The sequence below is a fragment of the Aptenodytes patagonicus genome, chromosome 2 (assembly GCF_965638725.1).
Source record: "Aptenodytes patagonicus chromosome 2, bAptPat1.pri.cur, whole genome shotgun sequence".
Classification (NCBI taxonomy): Eukaryota; Metazoa; Chordata; class Aves; order Sphenisciformes; family Spheniscidae; genus Aptenodytes; species Aptenodytes patagonicus.
The window spans coordinates 19,043,633-19,070,984 of NC_134950.1; positions in this window are offsets into that span (position 1 = coordinate 19,043,633).

The window sequence follows — 27,352 nt, forward strand, 5'->3', positions numbered from 1 at the left end:
AGGTGCTGAGTGATTGCCTTTGCATCACTTGTTTTGTTTATTGAATTTCTTTCTCTTTCACTTATTAAACTGTCTTTATCTTGACCCACAAGTTTTCTCACTTTTGCTCTTCTTATTCTTTCCCCTGTCTCACTGGCCATGCGTGTGTAGGATGTGAATGATTGGCTGCGTGGTGCTTAGCTGCTAACTGGGGTCAACCCACCACAGCCTCTTATTTTTTGCTAGTAACTGATAGCAAAATGGATGAGAAACTTGAATCTGATCATGTACTACTAGAAAACAGCTTTCCCCACCTCCCAGGGCTGTGTTCCTGTCCTTTTCATCTCATATAACACCGGGTAACCAATACTTTTCTCTGGAGGCTCCATCCACCTTCCTGGAGCGTGCAGCAGAGCAAGACCTTTCTCCAGGATAATTGTGGAGAGAACCTTGTATTTTATTATATGATAAAACATGTAAGTAACCTATTTGCTATGTCTTACCTTCCATTTAAATGTTTTGAGAAAATATGGTGTTTTTTCTACCCAGGAAATAACACTTCCAAATTGCTATATGTGCACAAAGAAGTACTGGAGTTTTGTGTGTTATGTTCATCTCAGATTATGTTTTCTGTGTATTGGATGTTGTTTAGTGGTGCAAAAAGCCAAGTCATATTCAGATCAGGTTATGTGCTGTTCCTCCTTCACTCCTCTCTAGCAGTAGTAATCAAAGATGTTATGGGCCAAGAATGTAGGTTTTGACAGTAAAGAAATTACAGCTACTGGTTTCTTCAATTCTACACATTCCGCTCCACAAATGCAATAGCTGTATTCAGAACTGGTCACAAATTTGGATCAAACTTTTTGGCTTAAACAAGTTTAAGCTTCTTCCATCATCCTGCAGAAATAGAAAGAAAACAGTAAAAGAAAGCTGTAGAAAATATTTTTTTTTCAACTTTTCTTTTTAAAATAAGTTTTCAGTACCGAAATTTACTAAAATTAATTACATTATGTATGAAAACTCTGAAGTACCTGAAAACATTTTGTCCAACCTCAGTGGGAATACTTTTCTGTTTTTCCAGGAACAGAAAAATAACACTTTTCCATCTCACAATCACTTTTAAAAGAAAAGGGAAAAGATTAACAAAGGAGACACAATTGCTAAAATTGTAAAAAAAAAAAAAATAAATTATATACTTCTATTTAACATATGCACTCCTGCTAAGGTATTTTTGTAGTTCTGTTGAGTAACAACAAAAGCAAGAAAGAAATTCACTTGTCAATGGAATTAACTGGAAATAAATTAAAGTGTGGTCATATATATATATAAGTGTGTGTGTGTATATATATATGAATATATGTGAAACAGAAGGAGAGAAACAAGCAGTTAAATAACATACATATACACCGATCTCATGTCATGTTGGGGTACTGTATAGCGTAAATGTCTTTCAACACCTTAAATAATTGTTTCCTAAAATAGAGAGTACTAAAGTAAACAAGAAGATAAATTATTTTCAACGTTCTCTAAATGACTCAGTGGAAATTAGATTAAGAAGTGATGATATCTATGCCACTAATTATAATAGCAATAATTAAGGTCAACATCCTTAGAAAAGTTGGCTTAGTCCTACTTAAAAGTAAACAAACAGCTTATGCTTGGCTCAGAAAACAGAGAACTCAGTTTTTAATAAAGTAATGAAGAAATTAAAGCAGCAGTCTGTTCAGGTAAAAAAATTTCATCTGTCATGGATTATTCGCCTGAACACAACAAACCCAGGAGTACCTGTAATACTTGCCACTTCTGCTTGTTTCCTAATAGCTATTTTTCTGGCCAAATAAAAAACTGACAGAGCAGACAGACTTAAATGACTTCCAATTTAGAATTGGGTAAAGATTACTTGAGCTTTTCATCAATCAAAACTGAAAATTTGCGTCAGCTCTATTTGCCCTGAGGTAATTTTTTACCTGTCTCTAAACAGATTGTGTTTCATGTTCTTACAAAATATATCTTGTTCAATCATATACAGTCATTTCCAGTTTTAAATGTTATCATTCCATTCCATTAAAATACATCTCAGACACAAAAAATATTTTCTTGGAGAATATTGATATTCACTCAAGGTTAGATTTCCATTAACAAAAAAACCTACAAAAAAAACAACCAAAAAAACCCAGCCAAACAACTTTTTCAAAAAATTAGTAAATATTTTTATCTCCTGTGTCTTTACTCCTCTATGTCTTTACAATACAGGACAAAAAAGCTGACTAAGTTATATCTGATGCTGACCTTTTTTTTTTTTTCTTTTTTTTTTCTGTGTTAGGTCTAATTGGCGACTGTTGAGCAATGGCACAGAATTATGTCTGAAAATGGCTGTTCTTTGAACAGGAGGAAGAATTATGAACCAATATGAATAATGTTAAGTCTGTTTCTAATAATTTATGGAATCTCACGGATTGCATGTAAAATCTGATTGGAAAAAGCTGGAGGAGGTCACTTTTTTTTCTTTTTTTCTACTTGTTATAGTGAGAAAACACAGATGTGCGAAAACTTTATTATAATAAAAATAAGGGATAAACAGAAGAACTTATTAGCTTAAAATGAAGAATTAGAACAGATGCTGTCTCGAAAAACATACGGAATAGATACAAAATATGCAGAAAAGATACAGATGGTTTTAGAGACTACTCTGGATGTTAAACTGGTATATCTTTGGGCGAGACATTCCCATATCTGTTAACTTCTTGTCCCTGAAAGACTCTGGATATAAGATGACTCAAATGAAAATAATGCATGTTTTTTAAAAACAATAACTAAAAATATTCATTTACTTTGACATAAACCTGTCAAAATAAAAAAATTGTATTAAAAATAAAATAATTTTATTAAAATGGGTCCCAATCATTTGGACCAAAATGCACCCTTCTTTAGAAACAGATACAGAAGCATTTTCCTACCAGCTTAGCTAAAAATATCATAGAACTTTGAGGTTTGTAACACAGAAGCTACAGCCCAAAAGCTATATTTTGTCAGTTCTTCCATCCTCTCTCATGCCTCAGTTCTAATCTCTGACTATTGACATATGCTTTTACATTGTCAGTGAAGAGCTAGTTATTTACTTAAAATAACCCCAACCCTCCCCCCCATCCCTGACAATAAAACTATATTTTGCATCAGGTTGCAGAATGACTATATTGATCTACTGAATTTCATCGGCTGCTTGGAAGACCGGTTGTATCTCAGAGTTTTTCAGTTCAAGCATAAAACACAAATAAGGAAATATTTATTACAAGTCTGGTTGATAAATTACATTGATCAAAGAAAGTCCTACCAAACAGCCATGAATCTGAAGATTACACTTGGCCTTATATAATAAACAGAGAAAAAAATTCACTGCTTTGGGATTTGCCGTGTTTTTACATATAAGCAGCACATCTTAGATAACCTGTTTATTTTTCCTAATACCAGTAACTGGAAAAAAAAACCCAAACAACAGAATCAATTAACTCCATATCCAAACATCATTCACACAACTAAATACACAGAAAGGGAAAAATAAAGTAAAGAAGGATTTTACTATTGGAGTTGCCAATTGTGGGAATGAGTGAGAAGTTTCATTAAAGGCAGGAGACCTTCTTTGGTGGGCTGCTTATGTCCTTTCACAGGATCTCCATAGGAAAATGAGGGACACAATAGATTACTTCCAAGTATCAGAGTATTTGATGTTCATCACAATGTTCTAGAGTCCTGAACTGTATAATTGTGAAATGCTTTAGCTTTCATTTGAAAGAAAAAAAGGATACGCTTCGAGCCCTGTATCTGCAGAGAAATGATTGAGAAAATGAATTAAAGTCTCAAATCAAAAGGAAAAATAGACATACTTCATAAAACTTTAAAATTTTTGACCATTTCTTTTGAATAACTAGGAGACCTAGATATTTTGATTAATAACCAGCTCATCATACTTTCAGAAGTGTAGGATAATGCAAGTTTCAGTTTCTGGAGTTCTGGATGTTTTTTTCTAAAAATGTCAGTATTGTTTTTCATTATATCTAGAAAAACTTTGCTACCCCTTTTATTTACAAATAAGGTCTGAAATTTAAAATAAAACAAACCCAAATATCTGTGTTCAGAAAAACAGAGGGCAAATTAGAAAAACCTAAACCAATGTAAGTCTGTGTCCATTATTTTTGGGTTAGCAATATTGTTGACTAGAATTTGCATGAATAAAGGCTGACTTTAACCAATTCTTTTAAAATACATGTGAATTTCTTTGTCTCAGACAGGTTAAAGTTCCCAGGATACACAGGGGTAAGGGAGAAACACCCTTTTCTTCAAAACAATTGTTATTTTTCACACAGACAGCTCTGTATGAGCCATACTGCTCCACTATTTCTTCATTATTCAAAAAATAAAACTACAAGACAAATTATGTGAATGAAAAAAGCAAAACCAAATCCATCACTAAAAAAAATTCTCTGAAGACAGTGCTGACTTCTATAGTTATATCCATGAAGATCTCTAATTCCACTGTATTCAAAATGTGATATTTGTAATGTAATTATATAGAATTTGAAATGCATACAAAACTTTCCAGAGAACTTGGCACTTGTGTTTAATAACAGACTTTACGGAGTCAGCAAGATGGGTGTCACTTCGTCATCCTGAGAGATATGGGTTTTGATATCTGAAACACTGTTTACAGGGAAGCTACAAAAACATCTCACAGGTATCAGGCAAGGTAAAATTACAGGGACAAACCCATTTCACTTGCATCTTAGAGAACTCTACAGGTAGTGGTCTCTGAAATCAAAGCCCATGCCTCCTTTCATAAAAATTAAAGCTAGTAAGGTTGGAAAAACAGAAGAGAATTATAACATTTTTAAGAAGTATCAACAAGTATAAATTTGTTTATTTTGTGTAAAGCTATTCCAGACCTGTATTAATTATCTGCTTACATATTTTTTAAAATAAATTCACAGTAAAACAAAGCTCTGCATTGGGATACCAGTCTAATATCATGAGTCATGCTTATCACAGGGACCCTTCTCTCCAATTCCGTATCAAAACAAGGTATCAACAGGCACCACAGCCTGTGCTACCAGACACCCTCTGGAAAGCAACCTGAGCATGCAAGCTGGATGAGAAGAAAAGCATACCACAATAGCACATCTGTCCCATAGTGTAGACACAGCCAACACGTGCCCTGACTGCAATAGAAGATAGCAGAGGATGTAGTCTAATGTGTTTCTATTCATTGGATTTCAGCTTTTGCTCTGCCTCTTAGCTGTCACTTTTAAAATGGTTTTGAAGTTTTTGTTTGTTTGTTTGTTTTCCCAAAAGACCTCAAACCTCCATGATGATAACACATTTTTATATCATTTGAGGAACTGACTTTTTACTTTCTACCTTTTCAAAGCCATCATTCCTCCTTCCAATGTAAGTATCTGTATGTTCTATAAAGAAGAATGATTCCTGGGGAAATTTTTGACTCCTGTTGGAGAATGGGAGAGATGTTATTGCAAAATATTTGAAAGAATTGAACACATTGAGATCTAACGATACTGTAATTTCTTGTGAACCATTGTGTAAGATAACAAGACAAAGAATTAAGGAAGAAATTTCAGTATATTTCAGAAAGTCTAACAAAATACAAGCTTACAATATTTTCATATAGCATTACAACAATTATATAAATTTGGTCCCTTTCAATAACCAAAAGAGAAAAAACATCCTCATCAATTTCAAAGAAGTCTTATTATATTTTACTATATTTAGGCTTGTGAAAATACAGTCTCCCATGGTATAGCCATATGTGTAGTTATAAAAACTATTGGAATAACTGCTGTTATGACTGCTGTTAAGTTTTAGCATCCAATGTCACTGTTTATAACAACTTGCACAACAGCAACAGCAAAATGAAATATCTTCTAATTTCTCTTTTTTTGTTAGGAATCATATTTGAATTACATAGTGTCTGTCACAGACAGAACTCTAATCTACTGGGTTACAAATTCAGATAAGAAGGGCTGAAGATCCCTTCCCTCAGATGGATTCCTCCAGCCTTGCTCTCAGGTCAGCAAGGCAAAGTGTTTTTTTCCTAGGTAGCAACTTACACATATAGCCACGTCTGGATCTCTAGAAAAGTATGCTTCCTGTCTCTTCCCATGCTACATTATTGCAGCTTGCTGACCCCTCCACACCTGAGGGCCATGGTAATTGCTACAAGAGAGAAGGCAACCCCTCTTGCTCCCCAAGAAGGTTTTGTCCAGACCCGAGTGCTGCATCCAAAAGCAGTCCAAGAGGCAGCCTCCGCCTTCACTGCTCAACATTTCCTCTTCAACCAGAACATGTAGCACTTACAAAAACCACAGTGTACATGAAAATAAACAAAAGATATTCTGTAAGAACTCAAAGATGCAGTAAACTGGATCTAGAACCATGGTCTTAAAATACCATCTTTCTGTGATCACAATGACTCTGATTAATCAGTGGAGATGCAGAGACTTGGTGAGATAAATTCATCAAGATGAAGATTTCAGGTCTAATTATATACTTTTCTGATAGATTTAATGGAGTTGTTTGCTTTTTGTTTTGTTCTGTGTTGTTATTAAATTTTCCTTAAAACCTCTGAAGTTCAGGGACATCCTAGTACCTTTCATCTGGAATCTGAGAAAGAAAATAGTAAGCTTCTTCAAAGACTTAGATTGTTTTACATCACTCCATCTCTGAAATGATTTGAAGAACCACAAATAAGAACACTGAACTTGTAAACTAAGTTTCCTACTTTGTGCATACTTATTCCTTTCACTTTTTTCCATACATACAATTTTAACTTTTCTCTCTTTATCCTTCATAATTAGAGGAACATCTTATGGAAGGAACATGAAATTAGAATATGTAAGTAGAAATATCTATTTTTAGTTATCCCTTCTGGCCATTTTCTATACTGCTTGGACATCCTAGTGGGTCATTCTTTCCATGAGACATTATAATTTGTGCTACTTCCTTGGTTTGGGAAATAGTAGACTAAATTATTTTAGTCTGTCTATTTTAGATATCAAGTACAGGAGATAGAGTTTTGCACAGGTTATTTGTCATCTCTGTATTTGGATGTTTTCCAAATTGGGGTTGAATATAGCTTGTCCTTTTGATTTATACACTTTTATGTACAAAAAGTTGCAGCTGTATACATGGGGACAGAATTAGGTCCACTGGGTTATTAATATTCATTGAAGAAAATACAGAAAATTTGCCGGTATTGTAGTCTTTCTAGTTTAAAACCAGTGACAAGGGGAAGGTAAGATCCATTTATAGAAGACTTTAACTATATTCTTCTGAACAAGAAGCTTAGTTTTGCTTCTTTGACATCATTTAAAGGGCAAGGTGAGAACACATTGAAGAAAAATAATGTATCTTCATTCCTTCAAATAAACAGAATGACCTTTTCCTGAAATTTGAAGTAATCTGTTTTTCATTAAGTATTTCATATTGTAAGGTTTTCATCATGTGACTTAGCAGTGGGAATAGAAATGTTACTACTGGACAGATATATATGATAGCTCTACTTAAAATCTAAAGTCAAAAAGCTAAAATAACCTGCTGAAAGTTTAGTTTTACTTGAAGCATGTCATAGGAGGTCATGTGCTAGGATCATGTCAGCCTAGTTCTGCAAAATGAATTCTATAAGTTTACATATTTTGGGAATTGGGGAAACACTATTAATTTCCTTTTATTTTTCCTATGTTAATGGTTAGCTTTCCACTCTGGCAGTATACAGTGCTTTAAAAAATAAATAATGATATTAGTTTTCATCTGTGAGGGAAAAAGTGGAATGGTCTGTAAGATCAGGCTAATGCATAAGAAGAAATAACAAAAGCGCAGCTGGCAAATAAGCGGGAAAACATGTTTTAGCCACAGGTCAAATCAGATTGCCAAAAAGAAACACCAATTGGAATACAGGAAAAAAAAAATCTTGCCCTATATACACAACAAAGTCATATAAAATTGATCTTCCTTATGTCCCAGGAAAGACCGAACAGTGAAAATGAAATCTCACAATAAAATATCACAGCTGCACACTAATGACCACATTCCAAGGTGATAGCAAATGCACTCCAGGGAATCCTAGCACCTCGTGCCACTTTAAAATAAATAAATAATAAAAAGAGAAGTGAGTAGGAATCCCTATGGAGAGAGAAAAAGGAAATATGTAATGAGAACTCAAGACAGGCTAGTGCTAAAAATAGCACAATATGATTTACAGAAATCACTTCCAGTGATTAAAATATAGATGAAAAGGATAGAGTTCCTACTGCCTTTTTCCATCCCACAAACAACAAGAAGAAAATAGCTCTCTGGGAAAATTCAATCTAAGATGTCTAACTTCATTTCTTATCCCTCAGGGAAGCTTTCACAGCTAGACATACCATTTTCCACATCACAGTTTAATTTCTAACTAATAAGAAGAGAAACACTGATATACTTATCTTTGTATCTAGGGAAAAAAAAATCAAATCCATTCTCTTTAAGTATATAGAACTCATGAGTGATATAAGCATATTTTCCAACGTTTCCTGTATTTGATACAGAAAAGGCATTTGACTCCAATAAAGTCTGTGCAAGAAAAAAATGCAACAATCATCTGTAAATTACTGATACAACAGTAGGAAACAAATCACTGATTAACCAAGAACACAGATAACTCTACTGCTGAATTATGTTATGTAGTGTTTTTATTAACTGTGTTTCTGAAGCGACCACATGGAATTATCACCACATACAGTCAGTAAGACCATTAATTTATGCCCTACTAAAGAAATAGGTTTTTGCAGTCAAAGACAATAAGAGAAATAACAAAATCCTCCCAATACAGAAGATTTCATTCTCTCAAGAAAAAACAAAAATGAATATAATTACTATTAAGTTGATTGAATGCATATTTAAATTGGTAATTATCAGGATGTAGGTACAGCATGTATTTCTGTGTCTAATGTGCCTTTTTGTGGTGCGTATTGTATGAAAGATGAGAATTTTCACATATAATTTTGTAACTATGAAGCATTAGATTGTTAACCTTTGTTTTGAAAAGAAACCTGAAAAAAGTTAGCCAACAGTAAAACTATAAGAAAAAGATGGTGACAATTTATCTCCATTTCTATTGGGTTTGATTGTGTAAATTCTTGAACAGTTTTCTTCAGGAACAAAAATTTTTGTTATCCTGCTCTGAGAGCAGAGTGTAAACATAATTAAAACTAGAGAAAACCCTTCTCAAAACAAGGAAAAGCTCTTTAGGTATCTGAGGGTCAATATTTAACTGTGGTTGTAATCACTTCTAATGAAACTAATAAGAGCATTCTTACTCTGTGTCTTCCAGTAAATAAATAAATAAATAATGGAAAAAAAATACATGCATTGCTGAGTAGAAGTGGGTTTAAGGATCATCCTCAACATGAAAACAAAGCTATGTACTTCTATATTTAACATTGCCTTTTCTACTTAGCAGTAGTAACTTTGGAGAATCAGAGAATATTGCTTTTTAGGGCAGGATTAGACTAAGAGGCTTAGTTGCCATGGCTCTAGTACTTAGTATACATATTAAATAAGATTTCCTATGTACTCCCTCCTTCCCTACCACTTTAATTTTATCATTCCAATTCTGCAGCAGAAAGGCAAATTAGTAGCTTCCAGAAATTACTATTCTCCTAAAACTGAATATAACCTCCCATTCAAAACCATAACCGTTCACAGCCTCTTCAGTGCAACTTTGCCAACTCCTTCATGTTTACGTCTCATAGACCCTTAGTTTAACAGGCAATGAAAGCAAGAATAGAAGAGTAGAAAAAACATTTCTCACATAGACAGCTTGAGTCTAAGGATAAAAGTATGGAACGTGACTAAAGATGGAATATCCTCCTCTTCCTTTGCAAAAAGAAGGTTGTGTTCCTTCTACTCTCCTCACTGGCTTACAGGAGCCGTTTCCAGGTACTAAAGTGAGACGATTTAAATCTCTGGTTCAATGAGTACTCTTGGTCATATACCACATAATGTACTATTGTGAAGCACATCAGACAGGGATCCTCCTTTCTCATACGCTGTGGACATAAATTCTTTAAAAAAAAAAAACAAAACAAACTCAAAACTTTTTTTAGATTATGTTTCTGCTTGTCATAAATGTGTAAAAGGTTTAAATGTTATCTAGCACTGATTGGCAAAGTTCTGGTTTGAAATTCCACTGTCATTTAAAAGAAATTTGAATTTTTGGGCTGTTGACTCTAGAGTCTCAGGGTTTAAAGAAGATGTTCTTGTGGTCTTTCTACATGCAGGTACCTCTCCTGATGAAGTTATGCAGCTCATGTGGCACAGCTGTCCTAGCTCGAACATTGAATGAAATCACAACTTTGTATTATGATTTTGTACTCAGGTGATTTCTTTTGACATCAATGAGATTATGTCAACCAGAAGTTTTTGTGGTAGGACCATAATTGTCTGTTGCAGACTGATGTTGAACTGGACATTTTTCAGAAACCCTAGACAAGTGCTAGATGCTTGAAAAATTTTTAGTAAAAAGTTGCTTTTCCAGTGTAGTGAAAAGGATAATAGAAAAAGGAAACATCTTTTGCATCTTTGAGTACTGTTCTCTATCACATTCATAAAGAAGAAACCTTCAGCTTTACTGGCAGTTAAGTTCCATTCACCTTACCGCTGAAAGAACATAACTATATCTGATTGATAGAAGGGGAGTGAGAACATGATATTGGAGATTCTAGAAATAATTTGTTGCATTGGTTTTGAAAGGACCCTTGTTCAAGACAGAATGAAATGAGACAGCCATAACCCTGTGGGAGATGCATGAGTCTCCAACTTCAATTCCCTGAAGTAGATTTATCACTATATTTGTACCAGTGGAAGAAGAGAAATATCCACAGCTTTATGAACCCTTAATATGCAGAAACTGTGAGTAGAACAAATGAAAAATCATGTATGTGAGAGTTTTCTTTTATTTACATATTGTGTTTTAAACTGCTAGGTGCACTTACGTTTACTTTTCAAGTTTGCCTGAAGGAACTAGAAATGTGCTGTTTAAAACAGAAAGCTTAAATTCTCACAAGAATATATGAAATCCTGACAGATTTTTCAGGGGAAAAAAAAAGCTGTAAGACTTGAAATAAACTAAAATAAAATTCTAAATACTGGCAACACTGGAGAGGCAAATTAAATTAGACCAGCAAACACTGAAAAAAATCATTCATTTATAAATCTGTTTTGCCTTGAAGCATCATGAGTTTCTATAACTTATATATATCTGAAACCTTTATCAACTACTTTTTCATATATATTTTCTAATATAATATTTTACCTCTCATTTTGAATGTTGAATTTCCTCAGAGTTACTCTTCAGTGGACTCTCTTACATGCGACTCACGTACACATAAAAGGCGACAGATGATAAATAGGTACAGAAACTTTCAGATGTGCCATACATGGCCATTTTGCTGAAAGATTTCATGAGCAAAAAATCAAAAAGGATCTGTATACTGGATTAAATATCTAATCTGAGGAACCCTACAATAGGAACTCTCTTTTACTTTAGTAGCAGATTCTTAGTTATGGGGAAGCAAACATATTATAAGGTACAACAGTATTCTAATACAGTGCCAGTGGGTAATACAGGACTGTTTAATAATTTGAGTTTGCTTCCAGGTTTGTAGATAAAATAACTAAGAAAATAATACCAAATTGTCATTATGTTTTTAAAAGTTCTGGAAAAACATAAGAAAAGCAGAGGATTATTTTCTACTATCTGATGATTTCATTTTCTACTGAGAAGTTTCATGTGTGTTAAAATGCAAAGTTTGACTTATTCACTAAATGTGTATTTAGAAAGATGTCCATTCCTTGTGCCTATCCCTATCTTGGAAGAACATTGACCTACTTTCACTTTCAATGTGTTAAATCTTGCAAGTCTATAATCCTACCGGAATTTCTTGGCATTTCAAATACATAAATATGTAAAATCAGAAATAGATCCCCATCTCTGTATTAAATTTTATACATAAGAAATAATAGAATTAATGAATATGCACTCAAAAAAAAAAAAAGAATAGGCAAAACTTGTCAAAAGTTTCACTGTTATTTTCATTGTTTTCATATCTCATACCCCTTCTGGAGAGGCAGTTAGATCATACTCGGTTTAACAACAAGCAGATAAGCTAAAACACTGCTTGAACAGTGCAAACATTAAATATACATCATTCTACTGGGAGATAATGTTTGGTTCAAATGGAATTGTTAGTGAACCATCAGATTTTTTTTGAAAATACACCAGCCATATTTCTTTCCACATCTGACTGCTGGCCTGAAGTGTCCAATATAGTATGTGGAAGTAATAATTTGAATTTATTCCAGGCTGTTACATTGCTTGATGATGTAGGATGGCAAGTCTTCAGAATTCTTTCCCTTACTCCCCCCACCTCATGCACATTCATAATATAATGATATCTCTGTGTGTATATATATATATTAAAAGAAACCCAGGAAAAGGAGTGGTGATCAATGGAAATGTACTGGAAAATATAGGACTTGAGCATGATGTAGATGGTATAGAATAAGGGGTAGATACTGTCCTGGTTTGGGCAGGGATAGAGTTAATTTCCTTCCTAGGAGCTGGTACAGTGCTGTGTTTTGGATTTAGAGTGAGAACAATGTTGATAACACACCGATGTTTTAGTTGTTGCTGAGCAGTGCTTACACTAGCCAAGGACTTTTCAGTTTCCCATGCTCTACTGACTGAGAAGGCTGGAGGTGCACAAGAAGCTGGGAGGGGGCACAGCCAAACTGGCCAAAGGGACATTCCATACCATGTGACGTCATGCTCAGTACATAAACTGGGGAAAGCTGGCCGAGGGGGCCGCTGCTCGGGGACTGGCTGGGCATCGGTCGGCGGGTGCTGAGCAATTGCACTGTACATCATTGGGCCACCTTTGTAAGATCTGTTTTTTCTGTTTAAAAACATATCTCTCTCAGTATGCTCCTCACAGTAAAATACACTGATTTGAATAACTCCTGATTGTTTTATTTTATTTTTTAAAAAAAAAGCTTTTCCTTTTCAGGCAATATAAAGGTAAAAGTTAAAATCTTTCTAGATTTAGTTTGGCCAGGTGTGGCTGAAAGACTAGGACAGTAGTGAAAGAGAGACAAAAGACACTCTTAAGGGAGGGGGAAAAAAAACCCAAACAAACAAGGAGAGGGATATTTGTGTCTATAATAATAATCCACAGTATCAGAGAAAAAGTACTAAGCCCCATACTACTACTTTTTTGGTTCTTTTTTTTTCCTGTCAGAAGCTTTTCTGCTTCTGAAGGAAACTGACTAGCAATTGAATGGTTGTTTCCAACTTGAGAAAGATTCATTAACTGGCTTCAAGCAAATTGCATTTTTAATGTCTTTAATCTTTTTCTTTGTGTCCTTTTTCTACTAGTTTTAGCAGTCTTTCCAGGAGTGTATTACAAGAAACTCCAGTTGTTTCAAATACAATAACAAAAGAGAGAACACTTTTCCCTTGAAGATTTTATTCTGTCTTGACACATGCTGAAGAGAGATAAATTCTCCAGAGCTTTTAGCAACTTTGTTACATTGACTGGTTCTGTTCTGACTATATATTCAGAAAAACAGAAGGTGAAAAAAAAGACAAAAAGCATGCTTCCAAAGTCTTAAAGTCAGGCTTGCAGAAGTTTTCCACTGAAAGACTTAAATCTCCAAATCATTATTGTGTCTTACCCTTGCTCCCAGGCCTTCTTCCACATGGCATCAGAAACAGCAATACAAATACAAATCTAAGACTAAACTGCTAAACCAAGCACTCCTTACTTCTATAAAAAGTTTCATTCAACATGAGTCAGGGAACTCACAACAGGAAGACGTATATGTTTAATGCCACAGCTACACACCCAGTGACTAGGTAAATACAACCCCTTAGAGCTCTGGATGAATGCTATTACAGAAGACTAAGAGGTTTGTGTGGCCCAAGAAACAAGAAATATACATATACATCTATATTATTTACATATAATTGCATGCATAAAATTCATTTGTCTATAAGCATGATATGCATATCCTCAGTATTCTCTATCTCCATAAAGCAGTAAATCACTACAATTTTTACTGTAAAAATTGCACCAGAACGAAATTTGGCACAAACTTGAGCTGTTCCTCACCAAGTAGAGATAATTTTATGGTGCTGTAAAAAATAATTATGTTAAAATATTTATTAATTATTGACAAAACAAAAAATAAGAAATTAATAAACTAATTAAATAATACAATACAATAATTAAATACAATAATATAATACAATAATTAAAATGTAAGTGTTAAGAAATAAAGGGAAGCCCTAAGTATATACAACTGATATTTTTATTAAATTTTCTCATAATATATGTATAGAATATAAAATGGAAACAATTCCTGAAACTGTTTTTGAGCTAACTATGACATGGATATGAACCATTATGATCACATGAAATAAAGTCTTGCAGGAAGACATACCTGATGAATTTGTAAAAGTTCTTGTTTCTAGACTCTGAAATGTTAGAAGTATGATTGCAAAGTAGGTAGTTATACTATACTGACTTTGATTCAGCTAACTTTAATAGCAGTTATGGAAAAAGACACAAATATGGTCATACTTAGGACCTCTTCGAACATATCAAGAACTCTAGGGATAGATGTGTTTGTACTTTTTTCTGGAAATCATGATTTTGTTAGAAATTGCTGATTCATCACACCCAATAAATCTTACAATAAACATCCATGGATTGACAGAGTATAACAGGTTGATAAAGATCTTGTATCTTTTCATGTTCTGGGAGAACCAACCTCTTGAATATCCTCAGAGCAAAGGACCTTAAATTGCAGTGCTAACAGCTTAGGAACAAGCTGTTCTCCGCCCAAATTTGAAGATAACCTGATAGGAAGATTGATCCTTAAATTTTTAGAAGCCGTATTTTAATTCAGGCTTGTTTGCTTACCACACAGCAGTACACAGTAACTCTAAAGGTATATGCAAATTGAAAGCACCCAGGATTACAGATCACAGTGGTAACTGCACAGGATGAGTGACATCAGGTTCAATAAACTCTCATAGCTCCTGATGCGCTGTTACAGAAGGACATGCGCTGCATGAAGGACACGTCATGGTCAAACTGCCTCTTGGGACATGGGGACCTTGGAAAGGTCCCAGGAGCACCATAGCTCCTAAGGCCAAACCAGACAGTGGCGTTGATTGTTCTTTTAGTTAGACAATCACTTTCCTGTCCTCAGGAATTGTTATTGATAATTAAATTAAATTGAATTTGATTCACAAATATAGCCATCTGCTATAAACCAGGGCTATAGGAATGATCCAAGCAACCGAGCAAAGACTGTGAACATCTTGAACAGGCTCCAAGCATCTAATGCAACTTCTCAATATCGTGGAGCAAGAGGCCATTTTGTAAAAATAAAGCTTTCCACCAACTGGAATTTGTGAAGATTGGACAGCTTTGCATGTCCATACTGCAACGGCTTTGTTATATCTTTCCCAGTGTGGTTACCTGTGGTAGTTAAATTGAAGCCTGTATGCAGACCTGCTAATCTCACTATAGACACTCTCTCTATGGAGGTTTTGCTGAACCCTGATTATTCAACAGGACAGAAATATGGTGTCTGTAAGAATTCTGATTGCTGGCATTTACAGTTAACTCAGGGTAGAGGAGTTGTGTTAATTCATCTATAACTGCTGCTGATGCCTGTTCTCAGCACAAAAGTGTTCATTGCCTAGAGTATATTCTGCTAGAGAAGTCTTACCCTCAAACTCTTCTAATTACCTAAATATATCTCAAAAAGAATAAATATATGTAATCAAGGGGGAAAGGGAAAACATGGGAGAAGAGAGGAAATTAATTCAGAAAGTAAGTTATTAGGAGGTGGAAACTGAGGGATATAGTGAAAGTATGAAAAATTCTAAAAGAGAAAATGCCATTAACACACCCTATCTTATGTCTTTCAAAAATTTCTCCATTTTCTCACCTTTATCTATAGAAAACATTTTTAATTGCCTCACTAGAACTGCATTAGAATGATTTTTTTAAAAAAATATTATTAATGTACTCATATGATCATAAATAAATCATATAAAAATAGTTAGAGATCTCCTGTAGGTCACTGGCATGGAATTTTCCTCTTTTTTCATGTAACATAATACTGATGAGAATGTGAAGATGGGGACAAGGTGATTTTCATAGATATCAAGAATCTTTGCCTCTCTCATTGGTGATGAATCAAGTCATGAAGAAGACCTGAAGAGTTGGAATTTAAAAAGACAAAATGAGAAAAGGGGAAAAATGTCAGCAGCAATATCAATTCAAACACAAGAAATGCTAAACTCTATAAAAAGAAACACTGATGTCTTAAAAGTGCATGATTAGCCAAAGGGAAAAATTCAAGCTGCATCAGAATGTGCCCTGTATTCTGTATAGTCTTTGAGTGGTCAGACACAGGAATAAATAAAAAGAGAGAAAAAAAAGTGTTCTTTTTTGTACTTGTTTGTTTGCTGACAGCTGTAATACCAGACATAATAAAGACTTAGTACTGGACAGACTTAACTGGAGTTCACTAACATTAACACAAACAAATTTAATTTAATATTGCAAGTGTCAACTTACTATGTTTCTTTAATGTGTGACAAATTATTTCAAATATCAGATCATGAAAATCATGGAAACACAAAAGTGGTTTTATAACTACATTCTAACACAGTCTTTTATGTTTACCGTTTGCCCAATGGCTCTTACTTGTAATGCATCAGTATATCAAAGCAACTGTTTGGCTTAAAGACAGATTTTTTAGGTAAACAAGAAGAAAAAAAAAAAACCTAGAGCCAATGTCCAGTGTTGTGCTAGTAATAAGAACACCCTCTTCTTGGCAAAGCTAGATTCATGTTTTTTCATTGCTTAGAATCTAAATGTTTTGTCTATATTTTCTAGTATTTAGGATACCGCCTGGATTTAGTTGGGCTGACCTCTTGTACAGGGGTGAATGCTTGCCTACAGAAAACAAATCTCACTTTGACTGTGGCTAACTTTGTCTTACTATATTTCTGCAGAAGCTGAGAAAGCTTTTGACCAATTTTACCAGACCAGGTCAAGTTTTTGGGACTGTTGCTGACAACAGAAGTGTCTCCAAAGTCTACATAGGGAATAAGCAACAAGCAAGGAGACAAGTGGAGCAAAAGTATTTTGTGGGGTAGATGTGCTGTGCATAGAATCATAGAATCATAGAATAGTTTGGGTTGGAAGGGACCTTTAAAGGTCATCTAGTCCAAACCCCCTGCTGTGGGCCGGGATATCTTCAACTAGATCAGGTTGCTCAGAGCCCCGTCCAACCTGACCTTGAATGTTTCCAGGGGTGGGGCATCCACCACCTCTCTTGGCAACCTGTGCCAGTGCTTCACCACCCGCAGCACAAAAAATTTCTTCCTTATATCTAGCCTCAATCTAACCCCCTTTAGGTTAAAGCCATTCCCCCTTGTCCTGTCGCAACAGGCCCTGCTAAAAAGGTTGCTGCCATCTTTTTTAGAAGCCCCCTTGAAGTACTGATAGGCTGCAATAAGGTCTCCCCAAAGCCTTCTCTTCTCTAGGCTGAACAACCCCAACTCTCTCAGCCTTTCTTCATAGGAGAGGTGGTCCATCCCCCTGATCATTTTCGTGGCCCTCTCTGGACCCACTCCGACAGGTCTGTGTCTTTCTTATGCTGAGGGCTCCAGAGCTGGACACAGTATGCCAGGTGGGGTCTCCCCAGAGCAGAGTAGAGTAGAATCACCTCCCTTGACCTGCTGGCTACGCTTCTTTTGATGCAGCCCGGGATATGCTTGGCCTTCTGGGCTGCGAGCACACTTTGCTGGCTCATGTCCAGCTTTTCATCCACCAGTACCCCCAAGTCCTTCTTGGCAGGGCTGCTCTCAATCCCTTCATCCCCCAGCCTGTAGTGATACCGGGGGTTGCCCTGACCCAGGTGCAGGACCCTGCAACTTGGCCTTGTTGAGCCTCATAAGGTTCACACAGGCCCACTTCTTGAGCTTGTCCAGGTCCCTCTGGATGGCATCCCATCCCTCTGGCATGTCAACAGCACCACTCAGCTTGGTGTCATCTGCAAATTTGCTGAGGGTGCACTCGATCCCACTGTCTATGTCATTGATGAAGATATTAAACAGTGCTTTTTCTCCTACCAAACAGACTGGGGAAATGGAACACTAATGCTCCTTTTTTTTGTATGCCTGGGATTTGTACCAAAAGAAGCTAGAAGTGGAAGGGGATAGTGCACCCAATTTCTTGAGGCAACCAAGATGTCTCTGGGGATCTGAGATTGGTATAAGCATCTGCACAGACACAGCTGTTTAGACCTTGTTGTCATTCTCCTCAAACCTTTTCATTATAATATCTTCCTTACTGTGAGTGAGATTCACTCAAGATGCCCTGTAAGGTCTGCTGTAGCATGCAACTTCAGAAGCAGATCTAATACAAATGGAAAAGCAAGCACATGCATTGCAGTATTTCTACAGCTAATACATGTTGTGGGAAATGTCCCTGTAATGATATTATGGAGGTTATAGCATAGACAGAGAAGCATGACTAGCTTTATCTGAGCGCTAATCCAAGGGTATGGGCTGTAACAGTTGTGTGGTCTGCATATCCTCCTACAGCATATACCTGTGCAACCGGCCAGGTGGCACATGCTTTGTTGTAATGAATTGTTGTAATGAATATTGTAATGAAAGCTAATGAATTTCACATTCCATAGACAAGTTTACTCTGCTAGGAGGAAATATCTCTGGATACATGTAGCTGAGGTGGGGTTTGTGCCGTATGACCAATTCAGATGGAAATGTTTCATTCTTGAACTTCAAAACAGGTCCTCTGCTTATTAGTCTCAAGTTACAGCATGAGATTCCTCCTGCCTGATTGCCTGTTGTAATATAACAGTACAATTGGCATCTTTACTGGCAGGGTCTAAAAATGAAGTAATTATAGTCTTGACAGAGCAGTGTGGGAAATTTTGAGTTTCTTGTTGTTGATGTGGGAGATTTTGTTCTCTGGGACTATCAAATCAACATGTTTAAAAGCAGTCACTTCACTCAGAAATGTACCTTCTAACTATACTATAAAGATAGATCAATTAAACGTAAAATGATAATTTCAGAAGTATATGGTTTTATACAGAATCTGTTTTCAGTAACTCAAGTATTTTACTAAACCATTTACTTCTAATCAACTCCTTAAGCAGATTTTCAGATAGTTATGTATAAAGAATAAGTTGTAAAACTTGAAAACAAAAATTCAGCCAGTTATTATGAACCATATAGTTTAGCTGGTGATGAGATTACACATTTAAATGAGTGCAGGGAAGGCTTTTTAGTGTTTCTTATGAAGAGGGGAGTAAATGATTGAGGGAAGGAAGATTAGAGATAATGTATATAAAAAGCAAAATTACTTTTGAGATGTCTTCAGACAATGAGAGTTACACCATTAGACTATCTTCAGTAAATATCATGAAAAGAATGCAACAAAACAATTTGATAGGTCACATGGGGTTACTGTCATCAATGATCATAACAATACATTTGAATTAAATTGGTCATTCTTTTTTAAACAAATCTCCTGCTTTATGAAATAGTCATCTCTTGGATTGAGCAGTACATAAAAGATAGGGAAATAAAACCAACTTTTTACATTCTCATTGGTCAAATTATTATTTTATGACTTTTAATAGCATACAATCTATCAGGAATAATTTTACCTCTTTTATCAATTTTTACTTTATTCAGTTTTGCCTTAAAATTAGTTCCAAAATATGTGAAAATTTCAAAGTATCAAAATATTTGTAATTTCTAAATAATTTATAATTTTATTTTAATATGAAATTAGTCTCTGAACTGAAACATATTTACTAGCATTTACCTTCTTAAAAAAATGTTTTCCAGTTTTTTTTTTTTTTTCTCTTCTTGATTGATTTTCTTACTGATTGGCCTGAAGTAAGAGATGTAATCAAATTCTTCAGTGGTTCTGAATGTCAGCTCTGATCACTTTCCCAAGTACCTCTAATGTTGTTTTTTTTTTTTAATATAGAACTAAGTTTCACCAGCAAGGCAGATTACAACAACCCACAGTGGATCTCAATATTGGGGTTTATTGAAGAAACAAGGGGATTAGAGTTTTTACCCTACTAGATTATCATTCACACTCACTTACTTGTTCCCTTCAGCATAACGTTTGGTAGGTCTCAGCTTCTCTTCCCAGCAGGGACGTCTTTGCTGGTCAAGGAAGATTGGGCACAAACTTGTGTCGGACTATGCTGTGCCACTCCTTGCAGTTACCAGTCTTGGGTGTTACTAGCCAAGGTTCCTCAGCTTCCCCCTGCATTCATCTCCATGTGTCTTCCCTAACTTCAGATCCTTCCTCAATTTCCAGGATCTTTCCCCCAGCCAGTATCTTCGCCACCTTCTTTCCAGGCCCCTTCTTTCCAGGTCCCTTCTTTCCAGGGCCACTTCTTTTTGGTGAACACTTCTTTTAGGCTCCTTGTCCCTGGTTTTCCCAATTTATCTAAATAGTTTTTATGTCTATAGACACAATGTATGATCAGCTTCCTAATTGGTGCTTCTGTTTCATGTATCTTTATTATTTGGAGGATTCAGGACAAGTTTCCTGATTTGCAACTTGTATAATCTTCCCTAAACCTGGACTTCATGAAGTTTAAGGAGGGAAAGTGCAAAAGTCCTGCACCTAGGGAGGAACAATCTTATGCACCAAAATATGCTGGGGGCCAACTGGCTGGAAAGTAGCTTGGCAGAAAAGGACCTTGGGGTCCTGGTGGACATCAAGTTGAACATGAGCCAGCAAAGTGCCCTTGCGGCCAAGAAAGCTAATGGTATCCTGGGCTGCATTAGGTGAAGTGTTGCTATCAGGTTGAGGGAGATGATCCTTCCCCTCTTGTCAGCACTGGTGAGGCCACACCTGGAGTATTGTGTCCAGTTCTGGGTTCCTCAGTACAAGAGAGACATGGACATGTTGGAGAGAGTCTAACAAAGGGCCACCAAAATGATTAAAGGACTGGAGCAGCTCACATATCATGAAAGGCTGAGAGAGATGGGACTGTTCAGCCTGGAGAAGAGAAGGCTCAGGAGGGGTCTTCTCAATGAATATAAATACCTGAAGGGAGGGTGCAAAGAAAGTGGAGCCAGGCTCTTTTCAGTGGTGTCCAGTGACAGGACCAGAGGCAATGGGCACAAACTGAAACACAGGAAGTTCCCTCTGAACATCAGGAAACACTTTTTTACTGTGAAGGTGACCGAGCACTGACACAGGTTGCCCAGAGAGGTTGTGGAGTCTCCCTCCTTTGAGGTATTCAAAAGCCATCTGGACATGGTCCTGGGCAAAAGGCTCTACATGGCCCTGCTCCTCTCCTGAGCAAAGGAGTTGGACGAGATGACCTCCAGATGTCACTTCTAGCCTCACCATTTTGTGATTCTATGATTCTGTGACTTTACACAATGGCTCTGTGTCAAGAGATTAATCTTTTTTAACATGAAAAGGAAAAGTAATGTTATTGCTGTTCTATCTAAAAAAAAATGGAGAACAGAATAAAAACCTACTGCAGGAAACAATTCTGAAGCCTTAAGGACATAAACAGCAAAGACTTTTGTTAGGTTTGCTCTATTTATAACAAAGTTTATGAAATATTGCCAGATCATTTTTAAAATCAAAGCAGCTGAGAATAAAGGAGGGTATTTTAGTTTCCTTAATGTCCAAACTTGTTTCTAGAACCTCAGAACTTATTTGTAAATTTTTGAAAGAGCTACATAGCACTGAAAACAGAGACAGAGTAAGAGTACTAGGACTGTTTAAATAATTAAATCTGATTACATTAGAGAGTGGGAAAAGTGTTCAGTAACTAACTGCAAAACTTTTAAAATTTCAAAACATTTACCATTCATGTTGGAAGGAAACTGTGTTAAATATATCAAAGTCTTATGTACACAGCCTTGGAGAGATCAAATTAAAGTCTCTACTCTGAAGAATATTTCATTATTGACAGACACTGTAAGAAGTAGGAGGAAATGAGTGAGACCCTATGCCAGAATAACTGGTATGGAGAAGGCGATGAGGTAGGGTATGAAAAAGTAGCTTGAGTCTTAAAATAGATTCTTGACCCTGTGTCAGAAATATTACAGGTGATCCCTGAGCACTGCATTTCTGGCCAAATTATTTTAAGGGGAAATTGCATCCTAAAGGCAAAGCCTCTCTGATTGAGAAGCTCCCATGAAATGTAAAGCTTTGATAATTCAGTGTATTCTAGTAAACATAATTTTCTTTGGAAAGTTTCCAACTACCTGCTTAAAATTAACTCAGGAGCTTTACTTTTTTATTTGTTTCAGAAAAACAAAATAAAACTAAACAACACAACAACATATGAGCACTGTTTGTATTCCAATATTTTTCTCTTACATTTTTACACTTGAAAGAAAACTTAGCCAAAAGTCTAGGAAGGCCAGAATAATAAAAATGACTTAAAAAGAAGACAGGAGTCTCTGTCCGCTTCATGAATCATAGCTTTGAAGAAAATAATAGAGTATTCAGAACTATAGGTTATTTGTGTCTTTCTTTTCACTGGTCTGGAATTTTATTTTATTTTTTATTATCATCTGATTGAATGTAACAAGTAGTCTAGTATGTGTAAATTGATATAATGCCTGTAACTGTTAATACAACAGATAAGCAGGTTATGCTAGTGCACTGGAATTTCTTTAAGTATGAAGATGTAAACTATGCAATTGCAGTACTGTTACTCAACTGGAACTCTGTAATGCAGCTATTTTAGCCTGCAGATGGAAAATCATTTGAATTATATAAAAGCCTACTGAAAAAATGGAGAATTGATGATTTTTTTTTTTTTCAGAAATCATTCCAGATTTAATACTGAAGACATATAACATGATTGTCTTGTGTCGTATCTGTCTTGTATATGTACAGCTGAGGCTACAAATTTAAACAACAGATTTCCTGAAATGAGTAAGTAAGCAAGTATGGCACTGGTTGTACTCATCATTGCCTCTTTTCCATCACAGACATTTCCATTCTACCATTCAAAGCCTTATGTTGGAGTAAAATTTATTCAACAGGATGAATCACACAACACATAACCACAGAGGGCGTATTAAAAGTGTCTATTGGAGTAATATTTTGCTTCCATTTGCACTTCATTTTTAGGTACTGGGAAATTCTTTCCCAGACATAAAGTATTTCATGCCCCACTACTGCATAAAATAACAGTCAGAACATTGAGATCACTTCAGGAAAAGTAACAGCAAATTTCTGAAGAAGTATAGAAATAAAGCAAGTCTTTGCTGCATGAAGAAACATTTACAATCTGGAAAGTCAATGAGTTAGTGTTTCATGAAGTTCTAAAGTGACTTGCATGCAATATCCTGAATTTCTTTAAAAGGAAGCTTCAAATGTTGAAGAGACTATGAAGACAGCTCTTTACTATTAATTTTCTGAAATCTCAAAGTTTCCTTTGAAGAATATTACGTGAAGAATTTTAAATTATTTTATTTCAGTTTCTTAAAAAATGCATAGGCTTCCTGTAGAGATATGTATAGAAGAAGATAGAATGCACAGAAGTACACTAAAGGCTTTATGTTTCTTCAGAGGAGAAGAGTAACAGATGGATGAATTCTGAAAGTACAAGGAACAATTGCAACATCTTTCATAAAAATCAAAAGGAGCCTTCAACCATCAGTTGTCGAGCTACATGATCGAGTACAATGGGTTAGGAGTTGTCATCTGCTGACAGGTCATAGTGCCTTTTCTCTTCAGTTGCCAATATATTTTAGAGCTTTTATGTGCTGTAACATCTTCTGCAGAGTTGTCAAAAAAATGTTAATGACTGAGCACAGCTTAGGTTAGGTAGTCTTTACATCTCATCTTCGTCAAATGATCCATATATTCTGGCACAGATAAAAAATGTTGAAAAACTAAACCACAGAAAACTCAGACAGGTGATTGGTAATTCTGAAGTGCCTCACTACCATCAACATAAAGGGAGTTCCTCCAGGCTGAACATTTCTCAATATACTTTTACCACTATGGTGTAAAAAGCAAAGCTTCCAAGTAAAATAATCCTGAAGGTCTTTTGCTGCTACTTTTAAGCTGTACTTCCAAACAAGAAGCCAAAAGAATAGAACAAATCTTCAGTACTCTGTTGACATCATTTCCCTCTCTCCCCTGGCTTTTGGCAACTTTAGTCTTAGAAGCTTTCATAGCTGGATTGCATAAGAACGGTTGGACTTAGTTTTCACCGAGGATTTTGTTTAATCATCTTTCAGAGGGGATTTTATCTGTGACCTTCATAGCATCCTGTAGAAAGAAGTTCTGGATTTCTGAATCCATTACTTTCACATGAAGATTATTCTTCCTATGTGATAGGACATCAAAATATAGTTGAAATCTAGAGCTATTTAATAATGATCTCGTTGCACATTCAGTGTACAGACTTTTTTTTTTTTTTTTTTTTTTGTGAGCTGTGCTTGAAAAGGCACTTAGGCATGTAGGGAAACATAGAAGAAACAGTATGAACTTCCTATAAGTGTTTTTGCTCAGTATCTATAGATGTGCCCTATATTCTTTAATTTTCTGTTTTATAAAAACAATTCTACATACATTACATATTTTTCAAACTTTTGTCTTTATATGGTTTCTGCTGAAGGGTAAGAAGAGTCTGCTTTATTTTATTTAATATTAAATACCTGCAAGGCAAGAAAATAATGTTTCCATCTCCATTGTCTTTCATCAAACTCCACAGTGTAAGTGTGGATGAATCTGATTCCTTCAAGCCTGTTTTCCCAGATTCCTCACCAATTAATAAATCTGATTAAACAACTTTCAATGAAAAAGAGGTGGGGTTTTTTTTTTTTCCTTTTTTGCAAAATATTGATGCCCTGAAGAGCAAATTTCTATCCAGGAGCTAATTCGTGGTCAACAAGAGGAAGACTTAATAGTGTGCTGAAGATCCTAAGGGTTAAGGCAGCCATGAGATGTAAGAAGATAAAGCTTTTAGCAGTTTTTCACTCTGTTGAACTCCCTATCCTCCAGTAAGTAACTGAACTACTTCACTACTTGTTATTTGTTGTATTTGGTAGTTTTTTTACTGATGCTAGTCATATTACAGATGTAAAAACAATAATTTGGGGAATTCTGACAGTTCTGGTTGCATTCCAAAATCTGCTGGTAAATAGTGAAATGTTTTGTAGGATGTGTATGTGTTATATTGTATGTATTTCACTACACATTCCTCCAGCTTCCTATTTTATCAGAAAATCAAATGTGTGAATTTCCCATATTAGGATTTGTAAAACATTTATTAAGAGAAATACAGAATTAATATCATATATATGTGTGTGTATGTAAAGCTATTATAAGTTACAGTTTGCATCAATCAAAAGAAATGGAAATGATGAAGCTGGATGTATTTTAATTCTTCCATATATATACACGTATGTGTATGTGTATATATATATACGGAAGAATGTGTGTGTGTGTGTGTACACGTGTATAAATTCTTAAAAACTTTTAATTGTAATAGGGTTAAATAATCTGTTGAAAAACAGTTTCATTGGATTTTTTTTCAATCCAGTTCTAATTCATTAACTTATTATGACTTTCTTGAAAGGAACAATAAGATCAGTTCCTAAAGCATGATTAAAACATAAGGAGGAATGACAAATTTTGAATGAATACATAGTTCAGGATGTTTATGTCCTTTTTCAAAGTTAATGAATGAAAATCAAACCAGGTTCCATTGTTGAGCAGCTATTTTCCACCCCCAAGAGTGTTGCAAATACTGTAGTCAATAATAGTACAAGAACCAATTACATTTTAAAGTGTTAAATCAGACAAGTAGATTTTCAATTTAGTCCCAAAACTAGCAAGTGATATTTTACATTTGAAAGAAAAAACTCCCTTCCAGGCCTAGAAATCTCTGGAGCCAAGGAAAGAGATGTGGGTTCAAGACTAAAAGGTCAAGAGAATGGATGCTGACAGTTTCAGCTGGGTTGGATTTCTCAGTTGGCTATTAAAGCTCCAAATTACATGGCATTTGTTTTTTTTTGTTTTGTTTTTCTTGCAAGGCTAAATTGACTCTTTAAATGAAAAATATAAAATAAAAATGTATAATAATATTAAATATGAACTATTCTGTTTTCCAGTTATGCGGAACTAGCAGAAATTTTTAACTGCTTTTAATAGGCCATGAGACTAGAGCTGGTTAAAAAAATTGACAGAAAATGCTGATCCAGAAAAATCTAATATTTCAGGGAAACAGTAAATCATATCAACATTTCATATGGAAACCAAGAAACCAAATCATTCAGTTTCCAAAGTCTTCCAAATAAATCTAAGTGATTTTCCTGGGCTCCCACAACTCATCTCACAAATTTCTGCTGCTCTCCATCTGCCGAGCTGTCTGTCTCTGTGCTGCAATCCTGTGCACACCACAGCTGTTCCTCCTGTGAACTAGCAAAATACAGCAAACTTGGTGAGCAAAGCAGCCCTCTTACCCAACCAACAGGCAGAAATCCCAAGGAGGCAGACAGTGGCATACCCAGGCTGTCAGGGCACCAGCTTGACCAGGTTTGCAGGGCAATCAGGTATTTAGCTAGATGCATTTTACAGGGTGCCTGTCAAACTTTAAGGTTTCCTTAGCAACTGGCCCTGTTGGCTCCTGGTCTGGAGATTTGACTAAGCATCTCCCAAGCTTTCCAGATGGCTAGAGGAACTCGCTTCCCACGTAGCTGGCCTGCCTGATTGCCAGGCTCATTGGACTACTGACATCTCCAAAAAGGTAGAAATAGAAGGTTTCCTGGAAGCAGCTAAATTCTAGTAGCAGCTCTAGGAACTACTGTCTGGTGATTGAATGCTCCCCTTGCTGACTCACAGAGCTTTCTTAGCTAACTTGCTGGTTTGCAGAAACCTAGTAAGCAAGCAATTCATTAAAGGGCAACTGGGGAAATGTGGAAACTCAGTGCAATCTTGTGGGGTTTCAGTTCCACTAAATAAAACCCAATACTTTTTAACTTTTCATTTTTTGAATCCGGTTGTAGTCATTTGTAAGTGATAGAAATGTTTTGTAGGTCAGACATTTTGTTCCTTCAGCAGCTCATGCCAGCACAAAGTTATGAATGACTTTGTAGACATCTCCTTGAAAAAAAAAGTAGGAGAATTCAAAATTACAACTTTTTTTTTTTTTAATAGAAATTGTATAATTAGCTGCTTGCACTGATGAG